At 47.9% G+C, this 19,220-nt stretch overlaps 1 pseudogene; it reads right to left on the minus strand.

Annotated features, from left to right (window-relative positions):
• Positions 1 to 16,357: 16,357 nt before the first annotated feature.
• LOC142452984 (U7 snRNA-associated Sm-like protein LSm10) lies at positions 16,358 to 17,042 on the minus strand (annotated as a pseudogene).
• Between the last annotated feature and the right edge of the window lie 2,178 nt (positions 17,043 to 19,220).

Below are 19,220 nucleotides of genomic sequence, written 5' to 3' on the forward strand. Positions count from 1 at the left end.
TAGGGTCAACCAGTACCATCGACCACGCCTCCCAGAGGAATGCCCTTAAAAGCCGGAATCTAGAGATCACTGGCCTCTTTTCCAGCTGCTCCTCTGCCTTTCTGCTCAGCTGAGTGAGGTCGCTCTCTCTCTGGCCTCGGGCCACCACGTGTGGATGTGCTGGGCCATGAGGGTGCCTGTGTTCAGGTGTTGCTGTAACACCTAAAACTTCTAACTGTATGAAAACCCACTTGGATCACAAACCAGGCTTTGGCATGAATGTTTTCTCATGCGAAGCCAAGAATTGAGGTATTTCCCACTCAAGAAATCTAACAGTAATAAATCAATACAGTTACAGGTGGAACTGTAGAAGCGGGGACAGGCCCAGGATTGTAACATGTACATAATGTTAGATAGACGAGCTTAAAGGATTAGTTCAAGGTCTTTTAACCAAGGCAGTCAGAGCACGCCTCATAAGACATGATTTATGACTATACCCCCCCCCCCCCAGTATTGCCCATCAAGGACACACTTAAGCAAACCTGTAAAAGAGATTGCCCTTTCCTGGGTTGGCTGGAGAGGGGTAGTGGTAATTCACTTTTAATGCACTCTGCCTGAGGGCCAGATTATCTACATCCTTCATTAATGATCAAAAGAAACTCAATGGAGGCTTAATTTCTGTGAGGGAATTTCCAAATAGATTTTGAGTCTTCCATGTTATACATAGTGCGATAGTTTATGGTGCCAGCCTGGCCGGTAAACACAAGTAGGATTAACTGAAGGGCATAGCGATAAATGGCTCTGTGAGCCTCACCTTGGTTGTTCTGTGCCTCAGTTTAAAGGGGTACACTACCTGTGGGATGCCTAGCCTGTGGACTGTGTCATTGTAAGCTGAGGTCCCTTTAAGCCCACACGATTGGAATGTTCATCTCTGGAGCTGGGGACCGACAGTTGATGACAGTTGGGGACCTGCCTTGCTGTTTGCTGCCTGGTTATATATAGCCCAGCTCTCTCTACAGTAGGGAACTGGCAACTGGCAGCTCTCAAGTCTTAAAGGACTGCTAGTGTCTCACTGCTTTATAATTTAACTGTTAATTTCTTGTATTATCTATCTGTATATAATTTAACAGTTCATTTCTTATATTATATATCTGTCTTTATAAATATATTTATAAAATTACTAGCAATCTGGTTTGTCTCTCTAGAGAACCCTGTCCAACACACATAGCCTTCTGTAAATGGAGTGCTCAGAATTTAATCTCTAACGCAATCCTTCCACAGTGATCTCAGTTACCTCATGTTGTAGTCACAAAAACACCCGCAGTTGATGGTTTAAAGAACAGGAGCGTAATTTCTCACAATTCGGGAAGCTAGAAATCTGAATTCAAGGCTTGGTTCTAGGGGGCGGTTCTTCCTTGTCTCTTCCAGCTTCTAGTAGCTAGCAGCCATCTCTGGTGTTCTTGGGTTTGTAGATGTGTCTGCAATGTGCATTTGTCTTCATATGGAGTTTACCCCTCTCTCTGTCTCTAGATTTATTCTGTTCTTTGCATCACTCAGATATGATTAGGTTTAGGACCCACGTACTCTAAGTGATATCATTCATATAATAAAGAAAACCTATTTCCAAACAAGACCAAACCCATAGCATTTCAATACGAATGTGGGGTAAGGGGCAGGAGTGGGGTGCAATTCAATACATAACACTGGGTACCCAGTGAAGGATAATTCAGAAAGCTTCTTCTTAATTTTTCCAGGAAGGGTTGTAATTGCTCACTACCCCCAGAAACCTGGACTGGGGCAGAAATGTTCATGGAATGTCCCATGGCTTTGCTGAATTTATCATGGTCTGCTGAGAGAAGCCTCCTGGAGGCTTATAAGTAGACTGGCAGTCAGAAAAGCAAGTGTCTCGCCTATGTAATGAGTGTAGCAGCTTCCAATGGTCAAAGACAGCAAGTGAGAGGCCCCCACTGGAGGGTAGGGCTCCCATTGGACAGCAAGTGTGAGGCCCTCACTGGAGGGTAGGGCTCCCATTGGACAGCAAGTGTGAGGCCCCCACTGGAGGGTAGGGCTCCCATTGGAGGAGTAGTTGGGGGGGGGCTCCCCTCTCCACCCATGTGCCAGAGCATGGTCCATATACTTGTACTCTCAGCTACTGTCTTTACTCTGTTTTATAGTTTCATTCCTATAAGGATTCTATTCAAGGCAGAATACAGATTTTTCTTCAAGACAAGTCTGCCTGGGCCTGGAGCAAGTAGGCCTTTAAGTTTGGGGGCTTTCTGGATAGTGATCTGGGGGGGAAATTAAAAGTAGAATATTCTTCGCTTTGGCAACTGTTCAGTGTTGTCATCAGCTGCCTGCATTTCCATCCAAGCCCACAGCCCTCACACTGCCCCGCCTCTTGGAAGCTCCCTGTCAATATTTGGTCCCCAGGCAGGGCTTTTGCTTGAGGGTCTCAGCTTCGGTGACTCTCTCTTCCAATCCCGATCCAGCTGTTCTGGGCTGCATTCCATACTTTCAAGGACTTACTAGAGCCCTGGTTGGGCAACAACATCCATAGTTAAGGAGGGTCATGTTGGATCCTGATTTTTAATGAGTTTTCCATTCCCATACAACTTATGAAGTACCTGTCAATATCCTCACCCTGGCCACACTCTGCTTCTCTGGTCCTTGATTTCTACCTCGGAGGCTGTAGATCCAGTAGTAATTCAGGGTAAGAATTCTCACCCTCCATGTGAGAGCTGTGGGTTGGCGCCCTCGCCAATGTACCTCATGCACAGTCACAACCTATCTGTCCATGGAGGCCTGATTTGCTTCTGAAAATCAGCCAAAGAAATCCCAATAGATCACAATGGTCCAATGTGAAACCAATGGTGGCCAGGTGAAGCATTTCAGTCCATCGTTCCTGGGGTCACGATGAGTCGGGGTTGAGTCAAAGACAGCTAGCAACAACCACAGCTGTAGCTCCTTCAGAACAAGAGCACACCTATCTCCCAGGAGGATAGCAGGATGCTCTTTTAAAATATGTTCATGCCTTTTACGTTTGTGATGCAGAGTTGAAGATCTGCGTTTAAAGAGAACAGACGAGCTCCAGCTGGGTTTTCTTCTACCTCAATAAAGGTAACAAATGCTCGCCTCTCATCATCTGCCTGTGTGCTCAGTGGGGCAGCTTCCATTGTCGCATTGTAGATGGAAAAACAGAGGTCCAGGAAATAAGTCAGAGAATGTTTTGGTCATGCAAGATAGGAATCACAAGACACGGGGTCTCTCCCTTGATGGGCCCCTTTTCTAATCGGTTCCCTTCTGGCCTTCCTCGGTGGGTTTAAGCACACACAATGGGCAGTTCTTACTGTTCACGGAGGCTTGGCTGCCCTCAAGTATCCTGAAAACAAAAACAACTCCATGGGGTAGATGGCTTAGAATTTGGCCTCATAATACAGTCAGTATGTATGATTCAGACTGGGAGAAGGATGTGCCTGGGATCACACAGCTGGGTGGCAGCCTACACTCCATGTCAAGCCGTAAGCCCTTCAGTGCTGCTCCATCTTCCAGTTCAGAGCTAAGACTATGAATCTGGGTAGTTCCAGGCTCCTTCATTCACAGAAGTCTGGAGTCCAGTGGCCTCATAACCTTGGACCCCAGAACCCTTTGGGGCAGAGAGCCCGGCCAGGATTCCCACACACCCAAGCCCTTAAGTACCATTCTTCTCAGTTTCAAAGAGTAATGATTGGTGGGTGCCCCTCCTCCCAGCCACATGGCAAAAGGCCCCAAAGAGGGTACAGCCGATGGAGGAGGGACAGTGGGGTGAGGTGCGGGGGCAGCAGGTCAGCCTGAGCCATCCAGACAGGGGTGAACTCCGATCGGGTCCATGTCCCTGCAGTGTCTGCCCAACCCCAGGATCCCAGCCAACTCACCCCTTTGTCCAAAGTCAGTGGTGCTGACTTCATCCCACAAACCCCAGCTCTACGGTTTCAAGAACAGGACAGGGTGTTCTCAGCACTGGGCCAGCTAGAGGATGTGCTGGGCGGGCTTGGTTCTGACCCGGAAGGGGTTCCCTTTAGTAGGAACATAAAGTTCGCTTTCTTAAACTGGCCCTAAGTGTCTGCCCCATGCCCCATCTTGAGGAGCCAACAAGGCCAGTGGGCAGGGAGAGGGAATGGTGGGTGTTATTTTGCACCATGCTGAGGGTGTTTGGGGATCCCACTGAAATTTTTAGCGAGCAAGCACACATTCTGTCCGGCTTCAGGTGAAGCAAGACCCTGCTTCCCAACTCCGGGTCCTGAGCCCGGTGAGACTCAGGAATCCAGGGGCTTCAAATGCACCTAGGCCTGGAGCCAGCTCCAGTTCCCATTCCCTGGATGGCACCTGCCACCCAGGACTCGCCCAGCAAAAACAGCTGGGTTGTTCCCAACCAGGCTGGGGAATGAGGCACTCAACTAGTGTGCCTCAACCTGGGCTCCAGCCTTGGTCCACTGCAAGCAAGGGCTGCAGGTGACGGGGCCACTCCGAGCTTGAGGTACCCACGCCCAGCTCTCCTGCCAGTGCTTGGAGATAGGTGAAGGGCCTGGCAAGGAGGGGGCTGTTAGCCAGATCCCCATCACCCTCTGCTCTGTGTCTTGCTCCCATGCCAGCCTCAAGCCCTTGTCCTCTCGACAGCAAGGTGAGCTCATTTCATGTTGATTTTTTTTCTCCCTTCCTTTGCTGTCTCTGAGAGATAAAGGGTCTAACAAAGACGTGATGCTGGAATGAGACATTGACTTCAAAAGTCACTTCAAGCAATTGCCTGGAAATACTTCATTTCCCCACTTAATGCTTTGGAGCTGAAAACCTCAGACATGTCTCCTCTCCGTTGCTCCCTCCGCTCCCATGCTCCATTCCCTGCCCCTAATGACCCGTTATACCCCCCAGAATTATTGCTCACTTCCTGTCCTGAAGTCATGCCCAGGGTGAATTGCTGGCTCTGTGGCTTAATACGTGGCTCTATGGTGAGACCATCAAGGAGGGGCTTCTTCATGAAGCAGATGGCTGATCACTTCAGCCGATTCCTGAACCCCCGGTTCGTTGTGCTTGGGGCACTGGCAGGTAGTTCTCCCCTGGGTACTGGGACAGCCGGTGTGTCTGGAGATGCACCTGCCTCCTCTCCCTTCCCCTTGCTGATGTTCCCACAGGTCAGAAAGCACATCTGCCACGGTCCCTCTCTGGGTCATGGGATGCTTTGAAAGATTGACTGTATGTCTCTCGCACTGAATGGGGAGAGAATTTCTAGCTAGTTCCCTTCCTTTCAGCTGAGTGCCTGGGGGCTGCTGAAGGCAGAGCTCCTAAGCAATCCCCTACCACCATCTTCTCTCCCTGTTCAGCCTGGGACAACAGGCACCTCCCTGTGCTCAGACCCAGTCCCTGCAGGCTGTTGCTCTTAGTTGGCTGCCATCTAGCTCTCCTCTAACATCAGTAGGACGAACTTCACCCAGTATCTGTACTTTCTTGGAGCTCAGATAATAATGACGAAAAATAAGTGCTGACTGAGGCAGGTTCCATCTTCATAATACATAAAGGACCCTCACAGGACCGGTGCCTTGAGTCTCCTCAGTGAGCCGCTGTTCAGATCCCAAGAGCACTTCAGCTCCATGTTCCAGATGGGGAACCATACCCAGAGATGCTCCATAGTTTCCCCACAGACGCACAGATGGGGATCTGACCTGAGGCCAGAGGAGCTGGAGGTCTCCCAAGTAGGACCAGATGCACTTGGTCCCACGGCTGCAAGACCATCTAGCTTCCAAGATCAAGGATGTTAACAACAGATGGAAACACACAGCTCAGGGGGAAGTTTCAGAGCAGTGCTTTCAATGATGATCATCTCTTTTCTTTAAAAAGTCATTTTATTGGGGGGTCTTAGAGCTCTTATAACAATCCGTACATCAATTGGACCAAGCACATTTGTACATATGCTGCCATCATCATTTTCTAAACATTTTCTTTCTGTTTGAGCCCTTGGTATTCGCGCCTCATTTTTTCCTCCTTCCCCTACCTCCCACCCTCGTGAACTCTTGATAAATTATAAATTATTATTGTTTTCATATCTTACACTGACCACTGTCTCCCCTTCACCCATGTTTCTGTTGGTCTTCCCCTTTGGGTGGGGGTGGGGGTGAGGATCGTGTGGGTTCATACGTCGATCATTGCAATGGGTTCCCCTTTTCTCCCCAAACCTTCCCTCTATCCTCATGATATTGCTAATCCCATTTCTACTCCTGAAAGGTTTATCTGGATTCCATGTGTCAAGAGTGCTTGTCTATACTAGTATACATCCTCCAGTCTAGCCGAATTTGTAAGGTAGAGCTGGGGTCATGATATTGGGGGTGGAGGAGCCTCAAAGATCCAGAGGAATAGTGTGTGTTTCTTCAGTGCTATACTGCACCCTGGCTGACTTGTACTTTCATTGTGACCCTTCTGTTAGAGGTTGTCCAATTGTCTTCAGATGAGTTTTGGGGCTACTCCAACCTCTCTCATTCTCAATAATATGATTATTTGTTTGGGGTCCCCTCCCCTGATGCCTGTTACCTGATCCCATCAACACCTGGTGATCAACATGCTGGCGTGCTTCTTCCATGTGGGCTTATTGCTTCTCTGGTAGTTAGCCGCTTGTTTAACTTCAAGCCTTTAAGACCCCAGACATTATATATTTTATTAGCTGGGCACCATCAGCTTTCTTCACCACATTTGCTATTTACCCATTTTATCTTCAGCAATCAGGCTGGGAGGGTGAGCATCTCACGATGCCAGGTTAATGGACCAAAATATTCTTGAGTTGAGTGGGGAACTTGAGTAGAAGTCCAGAGTCCATCAATTTCCTCAATGGATTGCCATATAAATATATGTACATAGGCTAATCCCTCTATCTTTATGAATTAATATATTTACATATGTACACAACTATATTTCTACCTTTCTCAATGGTTTTGCTTCCTAGATCTTTCCTCTATTTCCTTTATCTTCCTTAGCCCCACTCTTCAATGGCTATAATCTTACAGAGGTCGATTGCCAGGCCTTTCCTCCACAGCACTGCTGGATAGATTTAAACCACCAACCGTTCAGTTAGTAGTCAAGTGCAAACCCTTCAGGCCACCTGCGGGTATGTACGTCCCACTCCAACAGGGAGGTCTTGTCGGAAACAAGTGGTCCCACTCACAATTTCCTTTCACCTCCCAGCTGTCCACAGCTTGGCATGGCGTTTCTTATTTCCACTTTGCAGATGCACAGCGGGAACACTGAGAGGTTACAGCACATCACAAGGTCACACGGTGTTTATGCCTTCAGCATTTGCCATGAGTCCGTGGGGCTCTGATGCTGTTGTTCCCGGTGAAGGCCCCCAGTAGCCCTTCCTTGGCTTTCAAGCGGCCAGCACAAGCATCAACGGTGGCGTGCTTCAGTGCACACGGCCTAGGCTAGCAGGGAGTGTAAATGGTGAAGCAAGGGCCTCATTGCCTGGCCCGCTGAGGCCACCAGAGAGGCCTGGAGGCTGTTGCTGCATTTCCCCAATGGCAAGGTGATTTGAAGGCTGGTGCAGGCCAAGGCCAGAGGGCCCAGGCAGCTGCTGATCTGCACTGGTATGTCTGGGGCAGGCAGACCTTGGCTGAGTTGTTTGCCTGAAAAGGCTCGGCCCGTTGTGATGGGCCTGGTGGTGAAGAGAAGAGCAGGTAGGGCCCACCAGCTAAGGCAGGGGTCCGCACACTGTTGAGAGGGAAGAGTCAATCCTGTCCCTCACGACAATTTAAACAAAATCATCCGAGAGCCATAAATACATGTTTAACAACAAATGAAATCGAATGATATTCTTAAAATCTCCATAAAGTTCTCTTTGCATTGTCAATTTTACTTCAGAGCCACGTGCAGGTACCCCAAAAGCCTCTGTTTGCCAAGCCCTGGTCTAAGGGAGCTTAGGCTCCTTGGTAGGCAGCCAGGGAGCAAGCAGTCAGAGGATGCAGTTCAGAGTCCCACAGCCTTCTCTGACCCCAGCGCTTGAGGTCTAGGGCTCAGGGCAGGTCGGGTGAATGCGGCTGGTCAGGGCAGGAGTTTGCTGCATCTTTTACTCTCCCTGTGACCTCTGGAGCAGCTCAGCCTCTCTGAGCCTCCGTCTCTTGCCTGTACAGCAGCGGTGAAGATGCTGGTTTTTCAGGACTCCTGTGGCAATTACAGGGACTCTTCACAGCGCCAGGACACATCAGCACCCCACCGGGGGTGGTTATTGAGCACTGAGTGTGCGTGGGCGCAGTGCTGAGCATCCACGTTTGTTCTCCTAGCTTGTGCTCATAACAATCAAGTGTCGTGGCTACCCCATATTCCCAAGGAGAAAACTAAGACCCCAAAAGACCTAACAAATTCACCAGGGAGCTCGCACTGCACTGCTTTCACCTCCGTCACTCAGCAATGGGTTAGTATTATTTTTAATTAATAGAATCGCTTCGTTTTGTTTGATTGATCAATGCTCGCTTTACAGGGAAGCTATAGCGAAAGCACAAAGAGTTCTCCTACCATGCCCACCCGACCCCCCCACCCACATAGTTTCTCTTATTATTAACAGCTAGGGAAGGGGGCCTCAAACTTTTTAAACAGGGGTCAGTTCACTGTCCCTCAGACCCGTTGGAGGGCCAGACTATAGTTTTTTTTTAAAAGGCTATGAACAAATTCCTATGCACACTGCACGTATCTTATTTTGAAATAAAAAAAAAACAGGGCAAAAACACCCGGCGGGCCGGATAAATGTCCTCTGCGGGCCGCATGTGGCCCGCGGGCCGTAGTTTGAGGACGCCTGATAGCAGTCCTGGTGGCATAGTGGTTACATAAAGAGCAGCTGCTAACAACCAGGTCAGCAATTCAAACCCTGGGGGAAAGAGGAGACTTTCCACTCCCATAAAGAGTTACAGTCTCAGGAATCCTGAGGGGGCAGCCCTACCCTGTCCTATAGAGTTGCTGAGCGTGACAATTGACTGGGGGGCAGTGAATGACATTCACGATGGAGCCCTGGCGGTGCGATAGTTAAGCGCGCAGCTGGTAAGGAAAGGTCGGCATATCAGGTGCTCCACGGGAGGAAATGTAGCCGTCTGCTTTCACAAAGAGCATCATCTTGGGAAGTCCACTAGGCAGTTTGACTCCGGGTTGCTAGATGCTGGAACTGCCTTGACTGCAAGGAGACTTGAGCTGTTTTGTTTGGGTTTTTTTTTACCCCATTCCTGTGGTACAGGATGTGGAGAACACCCATTACCTTTCAATTCCATCTTTTCCATGCCCTTTTTGAAGCCCCCCTGGTATTTGCTACAAATGAGAAGCCAATCCTGATACCTTGTAATTAAAGTTCATAGTTTACATTAGGACTCCAAGGGGCTTTAAAAAGTTTGTGGGCACCATCAAAGCATCATCCAGAATAGTTCCGCCAACCTAAACATGCCCTCGCTCCCACCCATTCATCCCGCCCCTCCCTCCAAATGCCTGGCAACCACTGACCCTGTCATTGGCTGCTTGTGCTTGGCCTCGTGGTCCTTACTAGTCTAGCTGACTGGACACAGAGCAGGTTTTAAAAGCTGTGTGTGCTGTTCTCATATCTATATCTCTTTGGATCTTTATATGTACCATGATATAAGATAAACATTGATTTTTCCCCCAAAATGAAGGAACTGAGGTATTGGGAAGTCAAGTCATTGAAAGAAAATATGGAGGCTCCATCCCACCTCATCTGGCTCCACCAGGGAGAGGAGACTCTAGCTCAAGCCCTGCTCAACTCTGATACTTGTGAGGCAGAGGTCAGACGAACACACCTTCACCCTCCATCCTTCTTTCCCCAATAGTCCCTCCCATGGCCTTCCCCTTCTCTGCTGGGTCCAGCATTCCATGGTTACACAGAACTCGGACACTTTCACAATCACAGAGGATTTTTAGGTAAGTCAAAAGGTGACAAGGCAAGGCCAAGGACCTTACCTGCTGGTAATGGGATTTTCCTTTCCTGCTTCTGAGATGTTCACTTGACACCCAGAAGATGGCCAAACGGACCGATCCCCTCATACCAGTCCCACGCATCCTATTTTTAAGTTGTCACCCAATCACTCAGTCAGAATTACAAAGACTGTGGGTATATAACCCATACCATGGGGTTTCGCTTCACAGTCATGCATGCTGGCCAAGGTCAAAGGGGAATGGAGCTAGCACGTAGGAGCACTCACTGAGCACCTGGGTGGCACCATTAGTCTGTATTTGGTTACTAACATAAAGATTGTTAGTTCGAGCCCCCCTGGAAGTATAATGAAAGCCAGAAATGTCTGGCAATCTGTTTTCAAAATATTAAAGCAAAGAAAAGCCCACAGAGCAGTTTGAACCCGTAGCAACCCACATGTTCCAGAGCCAAGCAGTTCTACGAGTCACAACGACTGGCCAGGAATAGGCTCCAGGTTCTTTGGCACTGATTGTCAAGCACTAAGCCTTGGACTGTTAATCAAAACCTACCAGTTTCTCCAAAGGAGAAAGATGAGGCTGCCTGATTCCATTAAAAAAAAAATTAAGTACAGCCTCAGAAATTCTAGGAGCAGCTCTTACTCTGACCTAATAGAGTCACTGAGTCAGAATCAACTCAGTAGAAGCAAGTTTGGAATGCCAATCATTTTATTGGGGGCTCTTACAGCTCTTATAATAACCCATACACAAGTGTACCAAGCACATTTGTGCATATATTGCCATCATCCTTTTCGAAACAGTTTCTTTCTACTTGAGCCCTTGGTATAGGCTCCTCCTTTTTTTCCCCTTCCCCCTCCCACCCTCATGAACCCTTGATAAATTATAAATAATTATAATTTTCATATTTCACACTGTCCACTGTCTCCCTCCACCCATGTTTCTGTTGTTTGTCACCCTGGGGTGGAGGTGAGATATATGTCAATCGTGATCGGTTCCCACTTTCTTCCCCCACCTTCCCCTTACTCTCATGGTATCATTACTCCCATTACTATTCCTGAAAGGTTTAACTGCCCTGGATTTCAGGTGTCAGGAGCATCTGTACCAGTGTATATGCTCCGGTCTAGCTGGATTTGTAAGGTAGAACTGGGGTCATTATAGTGGCGGGGAGGAAGCATTAAAGAACTAGAGGACAGTTGGATGTTTCATTGGTGCTACACTGCACCCTGAGTGACTTGTCTCCTCCCCAAGATCCTTCTGTGAAGGGTTGTTCAATTGTCTACATATGAGCTTTTGGTCTCCACTCTGGACCCCCTCATTCACATAGATATGACTGGTTTGGGGGGGTGCTATTCTGATGCCTGATACCTGAACCTGTCAACACCTCGTAATCACATAGGTTGGTGTGCTTCTTCCAGTGGGCTTTGTTGCTTCCCAGCTAGATGGCCACTTGTCTATCTTCAAGCCTTTACGACCCCAGACACTATATCTTTTAATAGCCAGGCACCATCAGCTTTCTTCACCACATTTTTTTGCTTATGCACCCATTTTGTCTTCGGCAATGGTGTCAGGAAGGTGAATATCACCAAATACCAGGTTATTAGAACAAAGTGGTTTTGTGTTGAGGGAGTACTTTCTTGGAGACCCAATGTCCATCTGCTACCTTAATACTTAACTTTTAAAGATATGTACACAGACCTATATCCCGATCATATATAAATATATTTACATATGTTCGTGCACCAGGAAGTTTCAAACGATATTGTCATTGTAGTGATTTTCCACAACTTCCCAGTAAAGAAAGCAAGATTATTATTCTTTTCACTCACAAGAAAGGAAACTGCAGCTTATAGTGTTGAATTGCACTCTACTTTGTAGAGAAAGGAGAGCGACTCACCCAGTTTTAGAAATGTGCGGGCAACTGTGATTCCCCTGAAGAAAGAATAGAGGCAATCTTTGTACCTGCCCACATGCCCCCAGAACCTGCAGACCTAATCAGAAGGGGCTGCTGGGCCAATGGTTTTCTAAAAGGAGAAAAGCATGGTTAAAAAGGATGTCTGCTGCATTGGGCTCAAGTATCCCTCAATGTAAGAATATTGTCTTCTATTAAGTTGGCATTCTATGATGCTCCCCTTCCTGACACAAATGCTGAAGACAAAGCGGGTAAATAAGCAAATGTGAAGAAAGCTGATGGTGCCCAGCTATCAAAAGATATAGTGTCTGGGGTCTTAAAAGCTGAAAGGTAAACAAGCAGCCATCTAGCTCAGAAGCAACAGAGCCCACATGGAAGAAGCACACTAGCCTGCATGACCACGAGGTGCCAAAGGGATCAGTTATCAGGCATCAAAGAACAAAAAATCATATCATTGTGTGTTCACCTCCCTGATAGGATCGATGAAGACAAATGGGTGCATAAGCAAATGTGGCTTAGAAAGCTGATGGTGCCCGGCTATCTAAAGGTATAGTGTCTGGAGTCTTAAAGGCTTGAAAGGTAAACAAGCGGCCGTCTAGCTCAGAAGCAACAAAGCCCACATGGAAGAAGCACACCAGCCTATGTGATCACGAAGTGTGGAAGGGATCAGGTATCAGGCATCATGAGAACAAAAAATCCTATCATTGTGAATGAGGGGAGGAATGTGGAGTGGATACCCAAAGCCCATTTGTAGGCCACTGGACATCCCCTTACAGAAGGGTCTCAGGAGGAGATGAGCCAGTCAGGGTGCGATGTAGCAACAATGAAACATACAACTTCCCTCTAACTCCTAAATGCTTCCCCACTCCCCCACTATCATGATCTCAATTCTACCTTGCAAATTTGGTTAGACCAGAGGGTGTACACTGGTACAGATAGGAAGTAGAAACACAGGGAATCCAAGGCGAATGATCCCTTCAGGACCAGTGGTGTGAGCGGAAATACTGGGAGAGTGGAGGGAGGATGGGTTGAAAGGGGGAACTGATTACAAGGACCTACATATAACCTCCTCCCTGGGGGATGGACAACAGAAAAATGGGTGAAGGGAGATGTCGGACAGGGCAAGATATGACAAAATAATAATTTATAAATTATCAAGGGTTCATGAGGGAGCAGGGATGGGGGAAGGAAGGGCGGAAATGAGGAGCTGAAGCCAGGGGCTTAGATGGAGAGCAAGTGTTTTGAGACTGATGAGGGCAATGAATGTATCAATGTGCTTGACACAATTGGTGTATGTATGGATTGTGATAAGAGTTGTATGAGCCCCTGATAAAACAATATTTTTAAAAAAGGGGATGTCTGCTGGTGGTGGGTAGAGTCCAACTATGTATACTCACACAGCCCTTCTCCATCCTGGCCCTGTGTCCCAGTGACCCACTGGAATTCCTCTGGAGAGCAGACAGAGTAGGACATGCTTCCAACTTCTCCTGTTAGAGAAATACACAGAGCCGTTCAGAAGACCAATAGAAAACAATGACCGGAAGAATCCTGGGGAATGTTGACTTGCAAATGGGGACTGAGTGGTCCTCTCTGCCCAAGGGGCATGGGGCTGGGTCCTTGTCATTAGAGTATTGGACCTGGGTCTTTTTGTTCATCTCTAAACTCTATAATATGATTTGAACTTGAACTCCAAGTCCTGAATGCTTATGTGTTCACCAAATGCATAAATGTGCTCATGAACTAAAAAGAGGATCATCACAAAACAGACACAAAATTCCATATTAGAAGGAGATAAGATAAAACCAGACTTTCCAGTGATTTCTTTCAGAGCCCTGAGTGAGGGCCAGGTTGTAATAGGACACCACCCCCGTCCTGAGGAGCTAAAGGGGATATTGCACAGTGAACCTTTTTCATTAAAGTCTAACTGTTAAACAGAGCAGGGTTTAGCCCCAGCTTGGCCCTTGGAGCAGAGACCTCCCTTCCTGGAGCTCCATCTTCTTGTCTTACCCCCGCACAGAGCCAATCAGATGGGGTCTGCGAGGGCCCAGAAGACCCAACACAGAACGTGGCACCCAACAGGTACTTGGTCAGTACTTGCTTATTAACAAGCTTCATCTCAGCTTCACTAGTCAGGGAGGGGGATGCCAGGCGCCTGAGTGGCTGAAGGTTCGTCGTGAGGAGATACCGCCACAGCAAGAGGAAAGCAATCTTCACAACCCACAGCTCAGTTCCTTGACCCCTCCCACATGCTGGCCTGTAGGGAGGGAGCAGGCTCACCGAGGGAAGCAGAATGGTCTCCCTCCAGGTAGAACTAGATTCCCAGAAACACACGACAGAATTGTGGCTGCAGGATTCTGTTGGCATCGTCCCAGCTCGACTCACTCAAGCTTAGAAACTTAGAAAGCAGAGTAGAGCCAGAAAAATAATTCTGGATAATTGAGCTCTAGTTTGACTCCACAATAGCCCCAGTAGACATGAGACCTATCCTACCTACCCACCCCACCCCTGCCAAGGTGGACTCGCCTCTCTAGCAAGTGGATCCCAACCCTGCCATCATTCCACTCATGAGGACACCCAGATAAACCCCTCCCCAAAAGGCGGTACTTCCCCATCTACACTGTCCTCTCACTCCCTGCTAAGGGAGCAGCAGGTTGTCTGCCCAGTGGGGTCTCAGCGCTGTCTCTCTTGGTGACCACTTGACTGCACCCCGGAGTGACTCAATACCTTCTGTGGCCTGCGACCAAGTATCCCTGAGAACAGGCATTCACAGGCATCCAATCAGGATAGCATCTGCCCTGGAGGAATGGCTCTCAAACTGGCACCTAATTAAATGGTCATTTCTGCTTGGAGGGAAGGGCAGAAATGGGGCTAGTGACAGTGCAGGGGAGAATTGGCCCATCCGTGGAGAAAGAGGGCAGGTTGCTTCTCAGAGGATAGCTGCCCTCTGGGGACCACGCCCTGTCCTTCCCAGCCTGCCACTCCTCTTCCCTATGACCAGATTCCTAGGTAAGGTGCTAGGGTCCCCATCATTGTGGAAGACAGATGGGTGGCTCCCAGGACCCATCCTCAGTGTGACCTCAGATGGAAAAGACCTTGAGGTGAGGACTCTGATACAGATCCCTCCTGATCCCCTCCAGTGCCTCTCGCCTACCCTCCTAGCCTTCATTTTTCCAAGAAGAGGTGGGTGGAGCACCCATCAAAGTCCTCAAAGGACATTTAGCTCCAAGTTACATAATCTTTAGCTCCTCCTGGCCCCACCTGTCCATCTCACTCCAGTTGCCATGAGGACAGGATGAATTCATTTGCAACGGACAAGAACAAAACCTCTGGTAGAAAACAAATGTAATGTACTACAGTAAATGGGAGCAGCTAAAAAAAAAAAAGGTACCAAATCTACTGGGGCCTTGTTGCCATAGGAACTGGCATTAGGGCTGGCTTCCAATAATTAATGGGAGGCTCTGCTATTGCAGTATTCTGGAAATTTCCCTTCGCCTGTGCTGCAGTGCAGAATGCAGCATCCTCTCCCCATTCATAAATATTTCATGAGTGCCGCTTGCTGTTCCATCACCACTGAGCATGCCCGGCCCTCCATCCTTGCCAGCTTCATGTTCTCCTGTCGGGAGAGGGGCTCCATGTCCTTGGATACCTCTGGCAGTCTCCATTTAGTAGGCTTGAAGTTTTTCACAATCCAACACAGGTGAGGGAAGTTTCAGACACCAGCTTTGTCTTCAAATGTCGGGCTTCTGGTCCCTGCACCCTGTCTTATTTTCCTACGGGTTGGGCTGGCCTCCCTGTGGTGCTTCATCAGACAGAGCCCCCGTGGTCTTCCACTTTGGATTCTGCCCAGGTGGGAGGGGCCTCAGTGGCTTCATTCTAAGGTGGAGACCCCAGTTGAAGAATTGAAGCATTTTGAACAGGAAAGCAACTAATTGCAAACCCCAGGGATACCCAACCTGTGGTGCTTTTGCGCTCTCAGCTTTCTTGATTTGGGCTAGATGAAAAATAATGTCTATCTTTTTCTTTTTTTACCTTGAATTTAAAAGAAGCCTTCCTCATTCCCTTCACTTAGGACCTGGCATCTGGAAGAGTCTCTGGAGCCCAAGGCAAGGAATGGATCTGGTTCAGAGGAACAACAGAGAGGCCCACCAGCTACACTGTAGGTCAGTGAGTCCTAGTGGAGGTGATTAGGTGCAAACCTCACACCCAGAATTCCAAACCACAACAGAAGAACGTGTTTGGACACCAGTGGAAATGATAACTCTGATCATCAAACTGGGCCCTATGAGATGTTTCAAAAATGTCATAGAACAATTCCACTTACCTTTCCGTTACAATTTTTTTGGGTTATTATTCATTTAATAATCCTCACCAGCAGAAGGTTGATACAAAAATGATTCGGCAAGATTCCTTAAGCTGGCCAATCAGGAATGAAGATGTGAGTGATCCAAAGAGGGGACTGTCACCTACTCCAAGGCCGCAGGAGAGAGAAGTGATTCCAGGGCCCAGGGTGAGCCTGCGAGGTAGAGCTTGGTGGAAGGCAGCTGTGGTAGGGGGACTGTGTGTGACCCAGTCTCTGGGACGGGCCCTGCTCCCGGTGGCTCAGGCTCAGGCCAGGGAGCTGGCTCAGCAGAATTCTGAAGGGACCCGAGCAGAGGCTGGCATAGCCTCACTTGTGCTTTTGGGCAGAAAATTCCTTCCGGCCCTGGCCACCAAAGTGGCGCACCCGGTGGATGAGCTGCAGCTGCTGCTCGATGGTGGCAGTGATGTTCACATCATCTGGGATGTGGACGTAGCGGACGTTGCGGCCTGTCACGAAGAGGTCATCCAGCTCTACCTGGTGCCCCCAGCGGTCCGTGTAGGTGACGTTGGCCAGGCGGATGTTCATGAAGGCATCGACGTTGTCTATGCGTCCGCGGGGCCACACTCTCGTCCCTGAGGTCCACGGTGGTGACCTGGCCCTGGAGGCCCTGGAGTAGGATGATCAGGCTGTTCTCGGAGATGGTGCGCTCTTTCACAGAGTGGCTCAGCGCCATCCTTCTGCACCAGCTGGCTGCTCTTCAAGAGTTCTGGGAATGAATTTAGGGAGAGGAGCTACCCTCAGTAAAACGGAGAGAAAACGGTTTCCTTATTCCCCGTCGTCCTCTGGGTTCCGGGATCCCCGCGCTCCGGCCCGGGTGTCCCCACACAGAGTGGGCCGGGACCCACCGCACCGGACTCCTTCCGCTTTCTCCGTTACAATTTTTAATGAACCTTTTGAAGCTTCCTCATATACCTTAAATCTCTGACTTCTCCAGCATTTCTGAGATCAGCTATTCTTACCACACACTCTGTCTATTAAGTTTGACATCTCATTGCACCAGTCACAGAGAACTCGTGACAATACCATGTCTGTAATAACAACTTAATAGAACATAAACAGAGGATAAAAACATAAAATGTATTTAAGGGGGACCCAAAATAACAAGGGAGAAAGCTATGGTGGGCGGAGCTTTGGTACAGGAGCATTGAGCAAATCACTCTGAGTTAGTGCACTCAGTGGAATTGCCGGGGAAGGGTCTCTCTTGTCACAGTGAATTTTCCCATGAAAGCAGTTTCACTCGAACCTCATTTTTTTGTAATGACTGAGTTAAGAGCACAGTGTGTGGCTGTGAAATTTTGCTTCCTGCTCAGGAAAAATGCTGCAGAAACTGGTGTGATGCTGAACACAGCTTACAAGGACAGCACTTATGGGAAAAACTCAAGTGTATGAGTGTTTTTCTCATTTCAAAAGAGGTGAAATGTTGATTGATGACAAACCTCATTCTGGATGTCCATCAACTTTTCAAACAGACAAAAATGTCGACAAGATCCAGGCACTTGTGCTTGAAGACTGACGACGGACCATTGAAGAGAGGGGGGAAGTTATCTGGACTATCTTGGAGCTCAGTTCAGCAAACTTTAACAGATGATTTGGGAATGAGAGGGATGTTGTGAAATTTGTGTCTCGGTTTCTGACTGACCAGCCAAAAGATCTGTCAACTGGAAACATGCAATGCTTTGAAAAAATAGCTCTGAAGTGACCCAGACTTTTTCTCCCCCCAAGGTCATTACTGGTAACAAGACACGGTGCTATTCTTACGACCCTGAAAGCAAATATCAATCCAGCCAGTGGAAGACATCATCGTCACCTCACCTCAAAATACTTGTCAAGTGAAATCAAAGATCAAGACAATGCTCATTTGTTTTTGATGTGAGGTGGATAGTGCATTTGGAGTTCATTTCACTAGGACAGACTGTTAAGCAAGCTTTCTATATAGAGGTTCTGAAAGATTGCATAATGGTGTGTGACAAAAAAGGCTGATTTGTGGCAGATGGGGACTGGTTTTGGCAACATGAAAATGCACCTGCTTACACAGCCCTATCAGTGTGCCAGTTTAGGGCAAAAAATAGCATGCCTCTCTTGCCCCACACACCTTACTCACTTGACTTCGCTCCGTGTGACTTCTGGACAGCAATTTGACCATATAGAAGAAGTGAAGAAAAAAAATGAGGAGGTGCTGTCTGCCATCCAAACAGATGAGTTTGAAAAATGTTCCCAAGGATAGAATTGCAGGTTTCACAAATATATTAAGTGTAATGGAGAGTACTTTGAAGGTGATCAGGTGGTTTTGTAAAAAAATTTTTAAATACATGGCTTTGAAAAAATTCTGATTGTATATATATATATATAATATATTATATTATATATAATCATATATATATATGATTGTGTGTATATGTATATATATGTGTGTGAGAGATCCTAGCACAGAACCACAGCATTTCACTGAACCCACTTACATCTCAAAGAGGACCAAAACCTACCCTACTCGGAAACCAATGTTTATTCTCACCCATTAGGAAATATTTCCTTAAGTGATGTGTTATAATTCTCCGCTCTATATATATGGCTCTAATCCCATTTTGGAAGGAGTTCTTTGCTATGCTAATGGACAGAATGAATGTGGGATTTAGTCCTGACCTTAGTAGAGGGTGTCAGTCAAATCATAGCCTTGGTTTCGTGGACACCTGGTCTTCTAAAAGACAAAATCCGCACCTCCATCAAATCCACACCTTCCTCTGTGTATAATAGGCACCTCAGACCTGAAACAAAATCCCAGGACCACTGGATGAGCAAAATATTCCTAAATCCATACCTGCTGTCTGAAGAAAGGAGACCACGAGACAGAACAGAAGAGCGGTGGCAAGACTATTGGGCTGGGAGGCAGAGCAATAGGCAGGCTTCCTGGTCCACGGAGGCAGGGGCTAAGGGACCACAAGGCTGACAGGCTGAGGAGTAGAAAGAGACCCTTGGCTGCTGGCTGAGGTATGGCTGTGGATCAGGGGCAGAATGCTTACTATTTACTCATTCTGACTT

This window comes from Tenrec ecaudatus, chromosome 7 (assembly GCF_050624435.1).
Source record: "Tenrec ecaudatus isolate mTenEca1 chromosome 7, mTenEca1.hap1, whole genome shotgun sequence".
Lineage (NCBI taxonomy): Eukaryota > Metazoa > Chordata > Mammalia > Afrosoricida > Tenrecidae > Tenrec > Tenrec ecaudatus.